Source organism: Camelus bactrianus, unplaced genomic scaffold (genome assembly GCF_048773025.1).
Source record: "Camelus bactrianus isolate YW-2024 breed Bactrian camel unplaced genomic scaffold, ASM4877302v1 HiC_scaffold_53, whole genome shotgun sequence".
NCBI lineage: Eukaryota > Metazoa > Chordata > Mammalia > Artiodactyla > Camelidae > Camelus > Camelus bactrianus.
In genome coordinates this window covers 255026-271696 of record NW_027413970.1, presented here as the reverse complement: position 1 = coordinate 271696, position 16671 = coordinate 255026, and the positions used below count along the sequence as shown (strand labels likewise).

At 36.1% G+C, this 16671-nt stretch overlaps 1 protein-coding gene and 1 long non-coding RNA gene across 40 annotated transcripts in view; one reads left to right on the top strand and one right to left on the bottom strand.

The window, feature by feature from the left end:
• LOC141576968 (uncharacterized) overlaps window positions 1-16671 on the bottom strand; it is a 153502-nt gene that overhangs the window by 128130 nt on the left and 8701 nt on the right. For 29 of the 39 annotated variants that reach the window (XR_012505385.1, XR_012505386.1, XR_012505391.1 and 26 more), the window contains 4 exons: window positions 15410-15657; window positions 13502-13616; window positions 10743-10827; window positions 985-7807 (listed from right to left, as the gene is read on the bottom strand). The gene's annotated coding sequence lies outside the window, so the exon portion shown is untranslated. Of the gene's footprint in view, window positions 1-984; window positions 7808-10742; window positions 10828-13501; window positions 13617-15409; window positions 15658-16671 lie in introns of those variants that run through there. The other 10 variants (XR_012505370.1, XR_012505372.1, XR_012505371.1 and 7 more) reach the window with 4 other exon arrangements.
• LOC141576969 (uncharacterized) lies at window positions 2012-16219 on the top strand. Its single transcript, XR_012505405.1, has 2 exons — window positions 2012-2150; window positions 15565-16219. It is a non-coding gene; the product is annotated as an uncharacterized LOC141576969 (long non-coding RNA).

Sequence of the window (16671 nt, the reverse complement as noted above, 5' to 3'; positions counted from 1 at the left end):
GCCCATCCTCACTAACCCCAGGTTCCGTAGGGCAGCTCCACTCTGCTCAAACCCAGGGGGCATCTTCCGCCATCCTGATCACCCTATGGTAATACTCCCCACTCAGATGCAATTTTCCGTGTGGCAGCTACACTCAGAATATGTGTTTGTTTCTCTCCCATGTGGTTAAGTGGACTTCAGATGCGTGATAGTGCTGGAGTGGCTAAGCCTCTGGGCAGATTGCTGGGTGACCCGCGGACCTTGCTGCACATGGTGAGCTCCCTTCTGCCAACCAATGGGCCAGGTCCCACCACTTTTCTGTCTGTTCTACCTCACTTAATCTGCACAGAAACTCTGTGCAGGATATCCTGTTATCCCCCATCTCTGCTGACCTTGGGTGGACAAAGCTTGGGTTTGAGAAAGTTGCCCAGGTCACATAGTTGACAAATGGGGAGCTGGGGATTTGCACCCTGGTCCCAGGAGTCTGGATCATGGAAAGGCCTGGGTGGGGCAGCTTATTGCAAAGGTAAGTCCTGCCCAAGACCTTAACATGAAAGCCCACCCACCAGCACATCTAGCAGAGTCAGCATTTCCTGGACCAGATGGACAGAACCTCAAAACTTCTTTGAAAACACAGAAAGGCCACAGGCCAGGGAAGGATAAGGCCAAGGGTGTTTTCATTGGGGAGAGTGAAGGACAAGTGTGAAGACACACAGCACTCCCAGCAGCCTTCATGGCAGAGCCTGCCACTGGGTGAGCATCTACCGTGACTACCTACCATAACCCTGTGAGGTTCATGCCTGTACAACCCTGCCTGTGAGAAGAGAAAAGTGAAGCTCAGGAGGTGTGGGAACGTTCCAAAGACAAACAGATAAGGTGGGATCATCACCACCATGCTGTGCTGGGACAGGCAGTCACCTGTCACACTGCTCATGCATGACCTGCTGGGAGTAGTGAAGGCCTGATAGGAGCACAGGAACACTGTGTTGAAGGTGATGTTTCTACCTGGAAGAGCTGGTACCGGGGACTCTAGCTGATTCTTCATTGTGCCTGCTTTGAGTGTCAGCATGTTGCAGCCTCATGTAGGGGAAGGGCTGTCTCCTTTCCACACTGGTGCACAAGGAAGAACATGTACACACTGGCATCACCATAGACCACCGGCAGGATCAGCATCTGGAGCTCAGAGCAGAAACTGCCAACACCTCAGGAACTGGTGCAAGAGGAGGACCTGAGTGCCCCCCTGAAATATTTCTAGTTTTAAAAACATACTTAATTAGGGGGAAGTGATAAACAGTTGATCCCTTCAAAATATTCTGTTATCCAAGGAACAGTAGCACCTCAGCATTGTAAGAGGATTAACTCAGTCGTCAATAACCATCACTATAGGTATGAGAAAACAGAGTGTTAGGAGTTACAAAAGGGTCTCAAGATCATGCAGGTCAGAACTGAGAACCGTCCAAAGCATGTGCTGCATGATAGCCTCTCTAAGCTACCTGAGGCTTGGTCTGCTCCTGACACAGGGCAGATGGTTCTGAGAAAACCACACTCCTCAGGGGACCCCAGGGAGTTGACAGAGTTGAGTTTGGGTTCCTGATCATCTTCTAAGTCTGGAATTTTGAGATTCTTCTGCACCTGTTCTTCCTCCAGAACGGAATCTGATTCAGGCGGGATTCCAAGGACTGAGGCATGTGTCAGGCAAGACAGCAGACATGGCTGGATGACAGCATCACCAGTGCCATCAACAAAGAGGCCAGGGCACTGAGATTTCCAGTGATTTAGCATCCTGGCTGGGAGGGGTCATGTGTTCTACAGTGAGTTCTGAGTATCCTCCACTGCCCTCGAGGACCTGCAGGGGGCGCCGAAGCCAGGGTGTCTTAGGTGGTGGTGCACATGCGCAGTCCGCGTCAGCAGCCAGCGTCTTCCCTGGGGATGGAGCTTGTTTTCCTCAGGAAGGAGCGGGGGGCGCCATGGAGGCTCCGGGACAGCGCTGCCTGCGTGTCCGCGGGAGGACACTCCCCGCCCGCTGTCTGAAGTTATGCCGGTTTCCCACGGCCTGAGCTGGCTTCCTGCCGGGGTGTGTGTGGACCTGACCGAGCTGGGGCCCCAGCCGGACAGGAGGGGACGGGTGCGCTGGCGGGCCCGCTTCGACTATTCTCCCCCGCCGGAAGCTGGTGAGTGCCCGTGTCCATCCGGGCCGCGGGCTGTTCGCGCCCCTGGTCCTCACCTCCCGGGTCCCCCTTCCCCCGTGTGAACGGAGGTGTGTACACCAAGGGTCAGGAGTGGGGACGCGGGTGTAATGAGAAAGGGTCTGAGAAAGTACTGAAAGATTTAAAGAGAAGTGTGTAGAAACACATTATGTTAACTTTTATATTTTAAGTGTGTCAAAGTCAGAGTTTATCATGCTTTTACTTTCTTGTCTTTAAAGGAATGCAATCATTTATTTTATACTTAAAATATGCTTCTCAGCTTATCTCGTTTTCAAGTCAAAATACTGCCAGGGTTGACATTTTCTCATAATATAGTGACAGTCTTAAACATGTGTGAATATAAACTCATTGAAAAAATCTTGCTGCATTCCAGGGCGAGTAGTCTTGTTAAAAATAATATCCAGGCCATTACTAAATTATTACAAAAATATAAATTTTTTTTGAATCACTTTTAGAAGTTCCACACACAGTGGTATTTTTAAACCATCAACCCCTGCATAGTACTTAAGACCATTTAAGATGAAATATATTCAAACCTTAAACTTTAGAATGCCCAAAAGGCAGGATAATGGCTGCTTTTTCATTGCAAATACATTTTTTCTTCATAAGTGCAAAATACGAAGGTATTCAGCTAAATTTTGTATATCTTTATTCAAAAGGTGAAATTAGAATATAATCTCCTTATTTTTTATTTTAAGCCTATTTCCCATAAAAAAATGGTATTTTTATCTGTAGGATCTTAATTGTCCATTCATTTGTTTTTTCTTTTGGTTTATTTTCTTTAACAGAAAGTGCATTCTTGTGTCTTGTTTGAGTTTTTAATTCTAACCTATTCCAAGTGACTTTCTGACACTGATAGTAAATAAGGGGAGAGGCCTCATAGTAACTGTGCATCTTTTCATGTAGTCAGGTTTTTTTTTTTTGGATAAATTTTTTTTCACAATTTCCACTTGGTTCACAATATTATCCTATTATGACAACTCAATAAAAAATTGTAATCGGTTTACACCAAGACACTTATGTCAGCACAGTGCTTTTGCTGATATGATTTTACATTAGATTATAATATAATATTTTATTTGATTTACATATATACTAAAACATATTTTATATATGTACATACATATGTATATCTGCTAAATGCCATTAATTTGCATGGGGTGGTAACTGATAACATGAGATCTTTCTGACCATTGGCTATTCTTATGTGTGTCTAATGTACTTCTTTGAACAGATACTAGAATATTACACCTCTCACTATACAGTATTTTAAAGGTTATATTTTATTTTACTTATTTTTAAACATTTTTTATTGAGTAATAGTCATTTTACAATGTTATGACAAATTCCAGTGTAGAGCACAATTTTTCAGTTATACATGAACGTACATATATTCATTGTCACTTTTTTTTTGCTGTGAGTTACCACAAGATCTTGCATATATTTAAGATTCCACACATGAGTGATCTTATATGGTATTCCCCTTTCTCTTTCTGTTCTGCTCCACCTAGAATAATATTCTCCAGGAGCATCCATGCCTCTGCAAATGGCGTTATGTTGTCAGATTTTGTGGCTGAATAGTATCCCATCATATAAATATCACACATCTTTATCCAGTCATCTGTTGATGGATATTTTAGGCTGTTTCCACGTATTAGCTGTTGTAAATAGTGTAGAGAAATCAGCTGAAAACCTTATGGGGGTTCCCTTGTAACTCACTCTTTTTTTTTCTCTTGCTTACTTTAGGATCATTTCTTTATCCTTGACTCTGGCCATCTTGATTAGGATATGCCTTGGTGTGGGTCTGTTTGGGTTCTTCCTGTTTGGGACCCTCTGAGCCTCCTGTGCTTGGATATCTGATTCCTTCTTTAGTTTTGGGAAGTTTTCAGTCATGAGTTCTTCCAATACCTTTTCAATCTCCCTTGTTCTTTCTTCCCCTTCTGGACCTCCTATTATGCATAGATTGGCACACTTTATATTACCCCATAGGTCCCATATATTGTTTTCATTGTTTTTTATTTGTTTTTCTCTCAGCTGTTCTGATTGGGTGCTTCCTGTTGTCCTGTCTTCTAGGTCACTTATTTGTTCCTCTGCATTTTCTAGTCTGCTTTGCAAGGCCTTTAGGTCAGCTCTCATCTCAGCCAATGAGTTTACTAGTTCTACTTGGTTCTTCTTTATAGCTTCTATTTCATTTTTGACATATTTTATATCTCTAAACACTATTTCTTTTAGTTCCTTCAGTACTTTGATCACTTTTTTGTTGAAATCTTGATCTAGTAGGCCATCAGTCTATTTCCTTGATCATGCTTTCAGGGGATTTCTCTTGATCTTTTAATTGGGAGTGGTTTCTCTGCTTCTTCATATTGCTCATATCTCTCTGGAACCGTGGCTTAAGGAGTATCAGTTTCCTACTTATCCTGGAGATGGTGTGCCCTTAATGATTTTATTGAGAGGTCTTTCTGTCTTCACCGTGCTTTGTGAACTCAGCTTGCTGTTTCCATAGGCCTTCTGTTGGTGCCCTCATCTGTGCTGCTCCCAGTGGCTGTTGGCTAGCAGATTGCGCCCCCTCCTAACCCAAGGTCAGGAGCTGAGCTCTTAGCTGGTGGGCGGGGTGGTCACTCCCCCTCCCGATGCCACAGTCAGATACTGTGCTTGGGGAGAGGCAGGTGGGCAGAACACACCCCCTCCCATCACTGTGGTCAGGTGCTGTGTTCCTGCCAGGAAGGTGGGTGGCTGCCCACCTGCCCTCTCCTGGTGCTGGTCGCTCTGCTGCTCTGTGCAGCTGCCTGCTTTGCCTCGGATAGGCGGTCTATAGGTGGGCTCGGGGAAGACCGCGGAACAGCCCTGCCTACGCTCTGTGCCAAATCTGAGCTCCTTGCTTCTCTTGGCAGCACACGTTCTCTGAGGTGTCAGCGTAGAAAGATCCTCTCTGCCTCGGGCTATAAACAAGTCTCAGTCCTGCCTAGGAGGTTGTGGAGCCCCCACGTGCAGATTCAGGTCTCAGCCCCACCCCCACCCGGGCACTATGCACAGAAGGTAGCTGTGGCTGAGCCCTGCCTCTCTTCTTGCAAGATGTGCCAGTAATGGCACAGGTCTGAGGAGACAAAGGCTACAGCACCCCTCCCCCCAGGGCACATCAGCTGCTTTGCTTTGTTTTTTCTTTAATTTAATGGGGGACCGAGGTTCTGCTCCGTATCCCCTCCCAGCCATGGTGCACAGCACCTTGCAGTACCCCATATCTCCCTCAGTGCAGCTGCCCCAGTCCTCTGCCCAGCTTGGGCAAACTGTCCTGGCCCCAGCTGCCGGCTTTTGTCTCGGGCTGGGTGTCGTGGGGACCCTTTGTGCCCATTTAACTCAGTTCTGTCGGTCAAGGGGTGCTCAGGGCAGATCTGAGCCTCGGAGGCTCCCCCTCCATCCTGTTGGCCTCTCCATTGGAGGAGGGAGATTGAGTGAATGAGCGCCAGTCCTCCTTTGCTGCTCCCTCCCAACAGGATTGCACTGTTTTGCTTTTTCTTCTTTTTTCCTTTTCTCCTACCAGATTTTTGGTGTATTCGTCTTTTGAAGAAGGTGATGTTGTCGGAGTTCTGCAGGTGCTCTGGTGGCTGCGTAGGTCCATAGATGTGAGTTTTGGTGTATTTGTGGGAGAGGGTAAGCTATAAGCGTCCTACTCTGCCATCTTGCTTCTCCTAAATATGCTTTTTAAGGCTATTTTCTCAATTTATTTGGCTTCTCTAAATTTCATCAGAAAGATGTTGATTTCCTCCCCAATATTTTATCCTGAAACTTTTCAAAAATACAAGTGTTGCTGAAAGTTGAAAGAATTTTATACTGAACACTCATACCCATTACCTAATTTTAGCAGCAACATTTTATTATAGTCTATCCATCCCTTAATTCATCCATTAATCCATCTTAAATTTTGCATGCATTTCAAGGTAAATTATAGATATTAGTACAGGTCTCTGTAATATATCAGCATGCCTGTTTATAGTTTTGTTTACCTTCTGAGTTAAAATTTACCTGACAATGAAATGTATAAATTAGGCTTTTGAGATTCATCCTTGTATCAGTAATTTATTCTTTTTTATTGTTAAATAGTATTCCATTGTTTGAATATACTATCATTTGTTTTATCCATTCTCCTACTGATAAATACTTAGGCTTTGGATAACTTTTTTTTTGCAAGCAAACATTTTTTTTAAAAAATGCAAATATAATATACATGCTTAAATGTGAACACATCTTAAGTATACAACTCAGTGATTTTTCACAAAGTAAACACATCTATGTAACCTTCATCCAGTCAAGAAACAGAACATTGCTCTTCCACTTTGGGTTTCTTCCCAGATACTACTGCACCCCTTTGATGGATTCACCATCCTAAATTCAGCCACCATGGCTTGGTTTATTTGCTTTTGAAATTTTTGGTCCCGTACTTTCCACTCAACATTAAGATTCATCCACTAGTGTTTTTGTAAACTAGTATGTTTATTTTTATTGCTTTAAAGTATACAACTTGTATGCATGTGCCACCACTTATGGTTATGTATTTATTGTTGACAGGTGTCTGGGTCATTTTCTATTTGGGGCTATAACAAATAGTGATTATGAGAATTTTCTGGATGTCCTTTGGAGCTCAGATGTAGAAGTTTCTGAAGGGTACAAACATGGGTTACCCTTGGTAATATGGTGTGTTTGTGTATGTATGTGTACACATACACATATACATATATAACTTTCATTCAGAAAGCCTATTTCCAAAGTATTTGTAAGAATTTATATTCCCACTGGCCATGTGTAAGAGTCCCCATTGCTTGTTGCCCTCACCAATGCTTCATATCACTTAACAACTAACTATTCTAGTGGATGTCTAATGGTGTTCTAAGTGTGGTTTTGGTATGTATTTCCATTATTACTAAAGAGGTCAGCCCCTTTTCATAGCTTATTTGGATTTATTTTTTGTGTGTGTGAAACACCTGTTCAATTTTTTTGCACATTTTAATATTGAGGTTCTGCCTTTTTCTCCACTGGTTTTTGTTCCTTATATGCACTAGATACAAGTCTTTTGTTGGATATAGGTATAGCAAATATATTTTCCCACCATGTGGCTTAGCTTTTCACTTTCTTAATGGTATCTCTTGATAAAAATAATTCTTAATTTTACTGAAGTCCAACTTAAAACTCTTCTTTTATGTTTAGTGCTGTGTCCTGTTTAAGAAGTCTTTGCCACTTCAAAGTCATTAAAATATCTCCTACACTATTTTCTAGATGCTTTATTTTGGTGGGGGGATTAGATTATTTGTTTTAATGGAGGTACTGGGAGTTGAATCCAGGACCTTATGCATGCTAAGCACACATTCCACCTGAGCTTTACCCTCTCTCAGATGCTTTGCTTTTTGTTTCAAATTTATTAGATTTACAAGCTATCCAAAATTACTGTTCATGTATGGTACAGGGTTTCATTCAATACTGTTCCATTGGTCTGTATCTCTAACTTTAGGTAGTTATCACATAGACAATATTGTTTTATAATAAGTCCTTTAGCATTGTTCTTTAATATCACCTTGGCTATTGTTGGCCCTTCACGCTTCTCTATGTATTTAGAATCAGCTTGTCAAGTTCTACAAAAAAACAGTAACAACAATTAACTTTTGGGGATTTTGATGTGCACATATAAATCTTTGAATCAGTTGAAGGGGAATTGACATCTTTAAAATGTTGAGCCTTCCAATCCATAAATTTGGATTATCTCCCCTATACTTATTTTTATCACTGCTGTAACAAATTATCACAAATTTTGCAGCTTAAAGCAACACAAACTTATTATTTTATGGTTCTGTAGGTCAAGTCAGGAACAGGTATCACTTGGGTAAAAATCAAGATGTCAGCAGGGCTGTGTGCCCTTCTGTAGGTCAAAGGAAGAATATATTTCCTTGACTTTTCCAGCTTCTAGAGTTCACCCACATTTCTTTACCCATGGCCCTTCCTTTATCTTCAAAGCTAACAACTTTACAGCTTTCTAATCCTTCTTCCAAAGTCATATCTTTCTGACCACAACTGGGAAAGATTTTCAATTTTTAAGGACTCCTGTTGTTAGACTAGGCCCATGTAGACAATCCAGGCTAATCTCCCTGTCTCAGAGTCCTTAACCTGATACATCCGCAAAATCCCCTTTGCCATGTAAAATAACATATTTACAGATTTCAGGATTAGAGCCTGGATATAGGTAGGGGTCAGTGTGGTGCACTATTCTGTTTATCAAACTGTTTAACATTTGACACTTTCTGACAAACGTACAAGATAGAAGATCCTGATCATGTTTAGAATGCTTCCTCTGCAAAATATTGGGCATGGAGTTTATCTGAAAGGACTGAAAATAATATTACCACAGGAATGGCTTCCTAATTCTACTGACATTTACTTACATTATAATCAAATACCCAAAATGGTCAGCCAGGAGTGGGATCTTGGCAAATAAAATAAAAGTATAATTCAAGCTTTTATCACTGAATTTACTAGCTAATTCTATTTTAGAATCAGACACAAAATAAAACAATTTAGAGTAAGTCTGCTTACTTATATATTAAATGAACATAAAGTTTTAAAAGCATGTCTGAATATGGGATAAAGTGAGCATCATAAAATGTAATGTTAATATTTAGTACCTGCAAATCTCAAACTCCCAATTTATAAACAAGTTCATACTGTACAGCACAGGGAACTATATCCAATACTGTTTTGTAGTAACTTATGGTGAAAAAGAGTATGAAAATGAATATATGTATGTTCATGTATGACTGAAGCATTGTGCTGTACACCAGAAATTGACACAATATTGTAAACTGACCATATATATATATACATATATATATGAAAAGACTGAAAGGACTATATATACCAAGAAAAAAATTAGATTGATAACCAACAAAAAATCTGTCAGTAATATAATGCTAGAAACACTGAAACACAAAAGAAAATCTCAGGCATACATCTGTTTAGAGTCATAGAAAAAATAGTGCCTATGAAAGTCCCTGATAAGCATGAGAAAACAGGAAAGGCAATATAAAAGTTCAAAATTCTTTGCTATGTAAGAGCTGCAAGATGACTCAGACACAAACTTAAGTGGTCAAAATGTTTATACAATTAATGATAATTTAAAGTAATTGAGAACATCATTTTAAATGAGATAAAAATAGCTGCTCAATTTTCATATTACCAAGCAAGTCATTTCTGTTTATAGTAGACATATTATTTTTATATGTATTTATATTTTATAAAGATATCAACTTAAATCCTGGCTGATAACTGACAGTGGAGCAACTGATTGATTTAAATGGGTATCATAGGCTTATCAGATTTCATATGCTTTAAATATACGTTAGTTATTAGCTGACAGGAAGAGTTCAATTTCCATTTATTCTAACATAGCTGTGTCACAGGCAGGTTACTCTGTATTTACCATGGAGGATCATGATAGATATAAAGATATCAAACCTTACTGATCTTCATAGGGGTGCTTTTATAAGAAAAGGAGAATAAAATAAGAAAAATCTAAAATACTACTCTTTTTTATAGTGTTCTAACAGTTTTATCTTTATTTTTATTTTTTTTTACTGAGTTATAGTTCGTTTACAATGTTGTGTCAATTTCTGATGTACAGCACAATTTTTCAGTCATATATGAATATATGTATATTTGTTTTCATATTTTTTCACCATGAGCTACTACAAAATCTTGAATCTATTTCCCTGTGCTATACCATATAAATTTGTTTATCTATTATATATACACCTGTCAGTATTTACAAATCTTGAACTTCCAGTCTTTCCCTACTCACACCCCTCCCCCCTGTAAAATACTATTAAATCAACATATATTTATGAAGAACTATGAAAAATGGGAAACTATAAGTTGTTTCTTTAAATTTGAGCAAAGAGAATTACTTTAACTGGGAAAATAGTTAAAATCTGGCAAGCTTTATGATTTCATGTTCACCCCTGGCAGCTTTTGTTTCCTCCTTTCTCCTTCAATCTTTTTTGGACCTTCTAAAGAATTAAATTTAAAAAAAAGAAAAAAAAAGAAAGAAAGATAGAAGAAAAGAAAATTAAGAAACAGCTTTGCATCTAAAATAATCTCCTAACTGGAAAGATTGTATACTTTGTGAAAAATTTACAGCTGCCGACTTATGATCCATGTCTCTGTCCACACTGCCTTACTTGTTGGGAAGGGTCTTAAAAAAAATAAAAAAGTAAAGAAAAATAGCAAATTATAATGGCTTTTACATTTTAAATACTTTTCTATGTGTCTACAATCTGCTCTATCATGAGTTATTAAGATAAACATTATCAGCTATACTCTACTTTCCTATCATGCACATTGTGACTCTGAGAAGCACGCATGCTCTAACTTACCATCTGCAGGTGGTGTACAGGTTAATGTAGTTCTTTTGACAATATATGGTTTTGTAGCCTAGTTGTCTTAACTACTACATAATGGAAAAGATGTAGAACTACTGGTACCACTGCCCTCGGTCTCTGTCATTTACCTTAAACATACCTGGAAAAGTAGATTCAAAAACTCATTGGCAAGAACATTTTTCACACTCCAGATCTGATATTCTTCTAGAGTTAAGATGGCCATTCTGAAAGAGAAACAATATTTAAGAATATCTTAAATCTTCATTTTCTTATATTATTTGAATAAAATCTGGTTTATTAAACTTGTAATGGTCATTTGTCTGAAAGAATACTAATGATTTAATGTAGATGCTATGTGTTCATCTGAAAGTAGGCCAGCAAGAATAATTTCAAAAGTAACCAAACTCTGAAGTAGTCAGTCATAACGTGGGCAATTTATCACCAAAAATCTTCTTCCTCCAGTAAGACCTGGGAAATAACTCACAGTATCTTCTGGTTCAAGGTGAAGTTTACTAACAGGACCCACAAAAGGTTCTGGGTAGAGAAAAAGGACTATTTACCAACTTTGAAAGCATTTTTCCAAACTCTGGATTATGACCTTTGACTCTAACAATTTTCTAAGATCTTCTTTTAAACATCTGGCAATATTATTAGACTTCTTAAGAGATTTAAAAGAACTAAATATATATAATAAATGAGTATCTATATTAACATTTCCTCAAAATAAAATTTAACATTACTTTTACAAGTTCAGTAAAGCAGTATTTTTTTTTTTTTGGTGTCAAAGTGTTCCAAAAATTACATTTATATACAGTAGACAATATTTCTTGGCAGGCAAAAATATAACCAAATGCTTCTTACTTCATGTTTTCAACAATCACCTTAACAATCCTAGATGAATAATAATGTTCTTAGCATTTATTATTTAATTATATTTTTATTATCTAATGATTTATTATTTAATGATATTTAATAATATTTATTATTAATGATATTCATGTATTCATTCAATATATAACACCATTTATTATAAGAAAAGATTTTAAAGCACTCTGATGGTAATTATTGGCTTTCATGATGCAACTTCCATTAAAGTATATTAATACCAATGTAATGGTACAAAATAATGGGTAATAATGTCACAGTCTAGTCACCAGTGAATATGGGTAATAGGTTTGGTTGAAAGGTCCAAATTCTATTCTAAATTTTTACCATTTCATTATTATGGTTACACGGAGATGGAGCAGCTAAATGATCTTTTTTTTTTTTTAATGTTCAAAAGCTCAGCCATAAGAAGAAACTCGGTCTTACATAAAAATAGACAGCAATGATAACCTCTATACTTATCAAACACCCAGAAAAAAGGCGATGGAAATTGTATCTCTACATAAGGTATTTCCTAACAGAAACTTTCCTATGTTTCTGTTTTCATATATACCAAATAGAAATGGACACCTTAATTTTGGGCAGAAAAGTAAATGAAGACGGTTATCTGAATTGCCAAACAAAGATCAAGCCCTGAAAAATTCATTTCTATTATTTATTTCTTTAGAGTGTCAGTTAATAAGACTATGATGATTTCTCTGGATTTGTGATTAAAAAAAATTACGTATTTTTCTAAGCCTATATAAGAACACTATGGTCTACATCCTACCATCTGCTACTTGGTACATGTCAACATTTGAATAGAAAGGGTCAAATGAACTCATATTTGTCTCACATATATGGATTATCTTCAGTTTCACAGGGATACATAGACATTATGGCAAACCTATTATAATATCTTTAATAAATGTTGTCAAAATAAAAAAATTCAAGGCTTTATTCTTTGTAAAGTACATGCTTGTTTCTGCTATTATACACTTATTCTGGCTGCTATTAAAGAACTTAGGACAGACCCTCACCAATATTATTGAAAAAAAATTTTAAAAACTATATACACCACCCAGATTGAGATAAAAAATAATTTCCATCATCCCAGATATCCTATGGTCCTTCCCAGTTAAATCACCTATCTCCAAAATCACTATTGTAACACTTATTAACATTAGTTCTGTCTCTGTTCTAGAACTTCATTTAAATTGAATTTTACAATGTGTTCTTTTATTCTGTGGCTTCTTTTGCTCAATATAAGTTTTGTCTTACCATAATGTATTAAAATGGGAGAAGTAAAGATTATAAACTACAGATGGCAAGGGCTGCTCTACTTAATTTTTATAAAATGCCTAGCTTATAATATATAAAGTTTTTATGTAAATAACACTTAATGGAGTTGTTTAAAGGTGGAATGAGCTTTACCTAGGGACAACTTGGAGGTATTGTAACCAGAGGTCCAAATAAGCATTTAGCAGGGATGATGTAGAAGAGATTCAAGTATGTATATGTAAGGTATATATACCAATTCAGAGTATTATGTATTTATAGGAAAGAATAAATTAGTCTCTGCTAGACTCAACTTTGTGGTGTCATGTGCATTCTATGTGTCTTGTACAATGTTGGATAGATCCACATGTAATTCCTTTAAAACCAGAAACCCAAATCAGTAGTTAGGATAGAGCAGGTATCATTTTAATTAGCCAGTAGCTGAAGTATAAAATATTTTTGGTCAAGTATTTTTTTTTTTTTTTAATTACAGAAATAGGTTACTTGTTTGCCTTAAAAATTTATGACAATTTTCCAGTGGTTTCATTTTTTTTTTACATAATACATTGTTTATTAAATTTTCTAAGGCAAATTCTCTTCCCAATTTTGCATCTTTGGCTATGAATATTTTGAGTAGCATAATATAGAACCTAGAAGTAGTAAGAAATCCTTTTCTCAACCTCTTTTAAAAAATTCTTCACTCTATGTTCCTGTTGGAAGTTTACATGCAAGAAGATGTATACAATCAGACTTTACCAGGGTATCATCGGTGCAGTTGTCCTTCCAGACCTCTAAATGTGCAACCACGTGTCTCTCAGTTCAACCCTAGAGAGAACTCCATCACCATCAACATCAAATACCTTGAAGCAAACTAAAGAAAAGAAACTCTTATGGAGGAAAATTACTTTTATATTCTGAAAGATAATACATTTTATTACAAGCTGCCCTAGTAAAATTACTTAGTTCCTCAAACAACTACATTCTGGATTAAGTTTTTATTTGGAGGAGATTGTGTCATTAAAGTCCTTTGAACTTGTACGAATTCCTGTACACTTCACAAGTCTCTCTCCTTATATCATTAGCCAGGTTAGAGAACTCTATCCTACACCTAAACCTAAAGTTAAATTTCTTGCAAACTGAAAAAGAAGAGCCAAGTTACTATACAATATTTCACAGATTTTGAGAAGGTAATTCAAGCTTTTAAATTAATTTCTAATATTTAAAACTGATCAATTCAGAGTTGATTCTTACAATGCTGAAAATATTCCATCTACATTAAGAATCAACAAAAAGCTGGTACAGTCAGCCCCCTGTATCCATTGGTTCTGCATTCACAGTTACAAACAACCACAGATCAAAATAATAATAATAATAGTAATAATAATAATAATAATAATAATAATAATAATAATAATAATAATAATATTAATAATAATAATAAAAACAAAACCAAAAATTTTCCCAGAAAGTTCTCAAAAGCAAAACTTGAATTTGCTATGCACTGACAACTATTTACATATCATTTACATTGTATTTACAACTAATTACATTGTATTAGGCATTACAGGTAACCTAGAGATGATTTAAAGTATACAGGAGGATGTGCAAAGGTTATATGCAAATACTATGCCATTTTACATAAGGACATGAGCATCCATGGATTTGGTATCTGAGGGGGTCTCAGAACCAATCCTCAGCACATAATGAGGGATGACTGTATAAAGATTTTGCCTCTCCAATGTAATTAATGTGCATTCAATATTTTTGCCAAAGAACAATTTCAAATCTTCAATGAAGTTTATATACAACAAGCTAAAAATCTGAAATATCAGCACTTTGCTAATTAACATCAATATCAGCAAAATTGCTAGTTAGTCTCGTTGGTTAACTTCCACTAGTCCACTGGCAAAAAATAAATTTAAAAAAATTTAAGGCAATAATTAACCTCAATTGAGAAACAAAGACTTCATCCTCTTTAATACCAGAACTTTAATGTGAACAAATAATCTATCACAAAGCCAGGTTAGAGTAATGGTATACTATCAGGGAAGATAAAAGAAATCTAAATTTTTAAGATTAAGTAATTATCTACTTCACAGACCCGTGTAATAATTATGCTATTAAATTAACTGAGTGCATCAAAGTACAACATTACTAAAGAATATTGAAATATTAAGTATCATACCCCAAATATGCAATATTTGTGAAGCTGTATTTTAGAAAGATGAAGAGATAATGACCCTAGTGAATATATAAGAATTAGATTCCAATTAAATGTAAACTGCTGCATTTTCCTAACCAAATATGGTTAAGATGTATTAATGTAATATGCTTATAAATTATGCTATAATATTTTAGCTAGTTTTAAAAGATAAATTTAGTATTTAATAAAATTGTTTTATCATAAATATAGTTTTGCTAATAAAATATCAATATACACAGTGATAGAAAATAAGTTGGAATTCAAGTTAAGGAAGACAAAATTTCTGTATAGACTACCAGAAAATATTTTCTTTCTTCTTAACATTTTCAAACACATCATGACTAACATAGTTCATTTATCATGAATTGTACATTCATCTGGAAAATCAACCATTATTAATAACAAAGATCCTAAATCACTCCACAGTAAAAAAGAATAGATGATTAAATCTTTACACTGACCTCAGTAAAACCTCAGCAAGAGATTGCTTTTTGCCAAAGTGATGAAATTTCAAGCCTTAATCAGATGATTTTTTACATGAATGAATGCTAATTTTTTTCTCTGTATAGTTTCCAAATTTTGTGATGTTTAACACGCTTGCATTTCTGTCTTTCAGCCAGAGGTCCTCTGCAACAGACTGATAACCCACAGGATATCTCCTTAAAATGTATGTGGCTGTCATGATTTTCACCAAAATCATTAAATAAACCTGTAAAACAGGAAAACACAGAATAAATTACATCCAACAAACTTCCTGTAAATAATGACATGCTTATGAAAGAAGGCATGACTTGCATAAACTGACTTAATTTTTAAAAGTTATCAGTAGTTTCCACTGTCTTAGGAAGTTTTTTTTTTTCCTGGCATAATTATAACCAAAATTTAACTTTCTAGAAGAAAATACTATCCTTTAGTGTTTGGTTTTGTTTGCCTACCTGTCTCTATTTTATATTAATTCCAAAAGTCAAAGATGATTGTAGTATATAAAAAATAAAAATATATTTTAAAAATTTAACTGGAAAAAAGTCAGAGACCAGTTATCCTAATTTGGAAAGAATAAGAAGAAAAAGGAAAAAAGAAAAAAAGTTGAACTCTATCAAAGATATACTGTTGTTATTAACAAGCTTCAAACAGCTCCTTCATGAAGCAAAGAAAACTAACATATTATATTATAAGACAAAGAAATTCTGTACTGCAGTCTTCATTGTACCACTTAATCTGTATAAATAAATATATTAAATTTCAGAAATAAAGGACAATTTATAATCTAATCCTGTGATTTTTTAAACTTTTCATAAAAAATAAATGGAGTCATTTTGTTTTCAAATGAAATGATTTTTCAATCTCTAATTCTAAAAAGGTAAAAACACAACTGCACTGCTGAAGTGGAAGCCCTGTCTGTTCTAGCTCCCCTAACAAGTATTTTTAAAACACACTAGAAACCTGAAGAATACAGACTATTTCAATAATCTAATTCTGTGTCCTCAAAGAGCAGAAAATTGAAGCTAAGAAGTAGTTAAATGACTTGTTAAAAGAAAATTTTTTAAAAAGGTCTGAATCAGAAGCAGAACCCAAGCTTTCAGATTTCAAATACAGTTTTTGTGATTATCACCCACAACTACTCCTTGTAAACCTCATTTAAATATATATATATAGTAGTGAAAAGTTTAGAGCTAAGTGGGGACCTTAGAGATGGTCTAGTCCACTGGTTTCTTAATTTTTT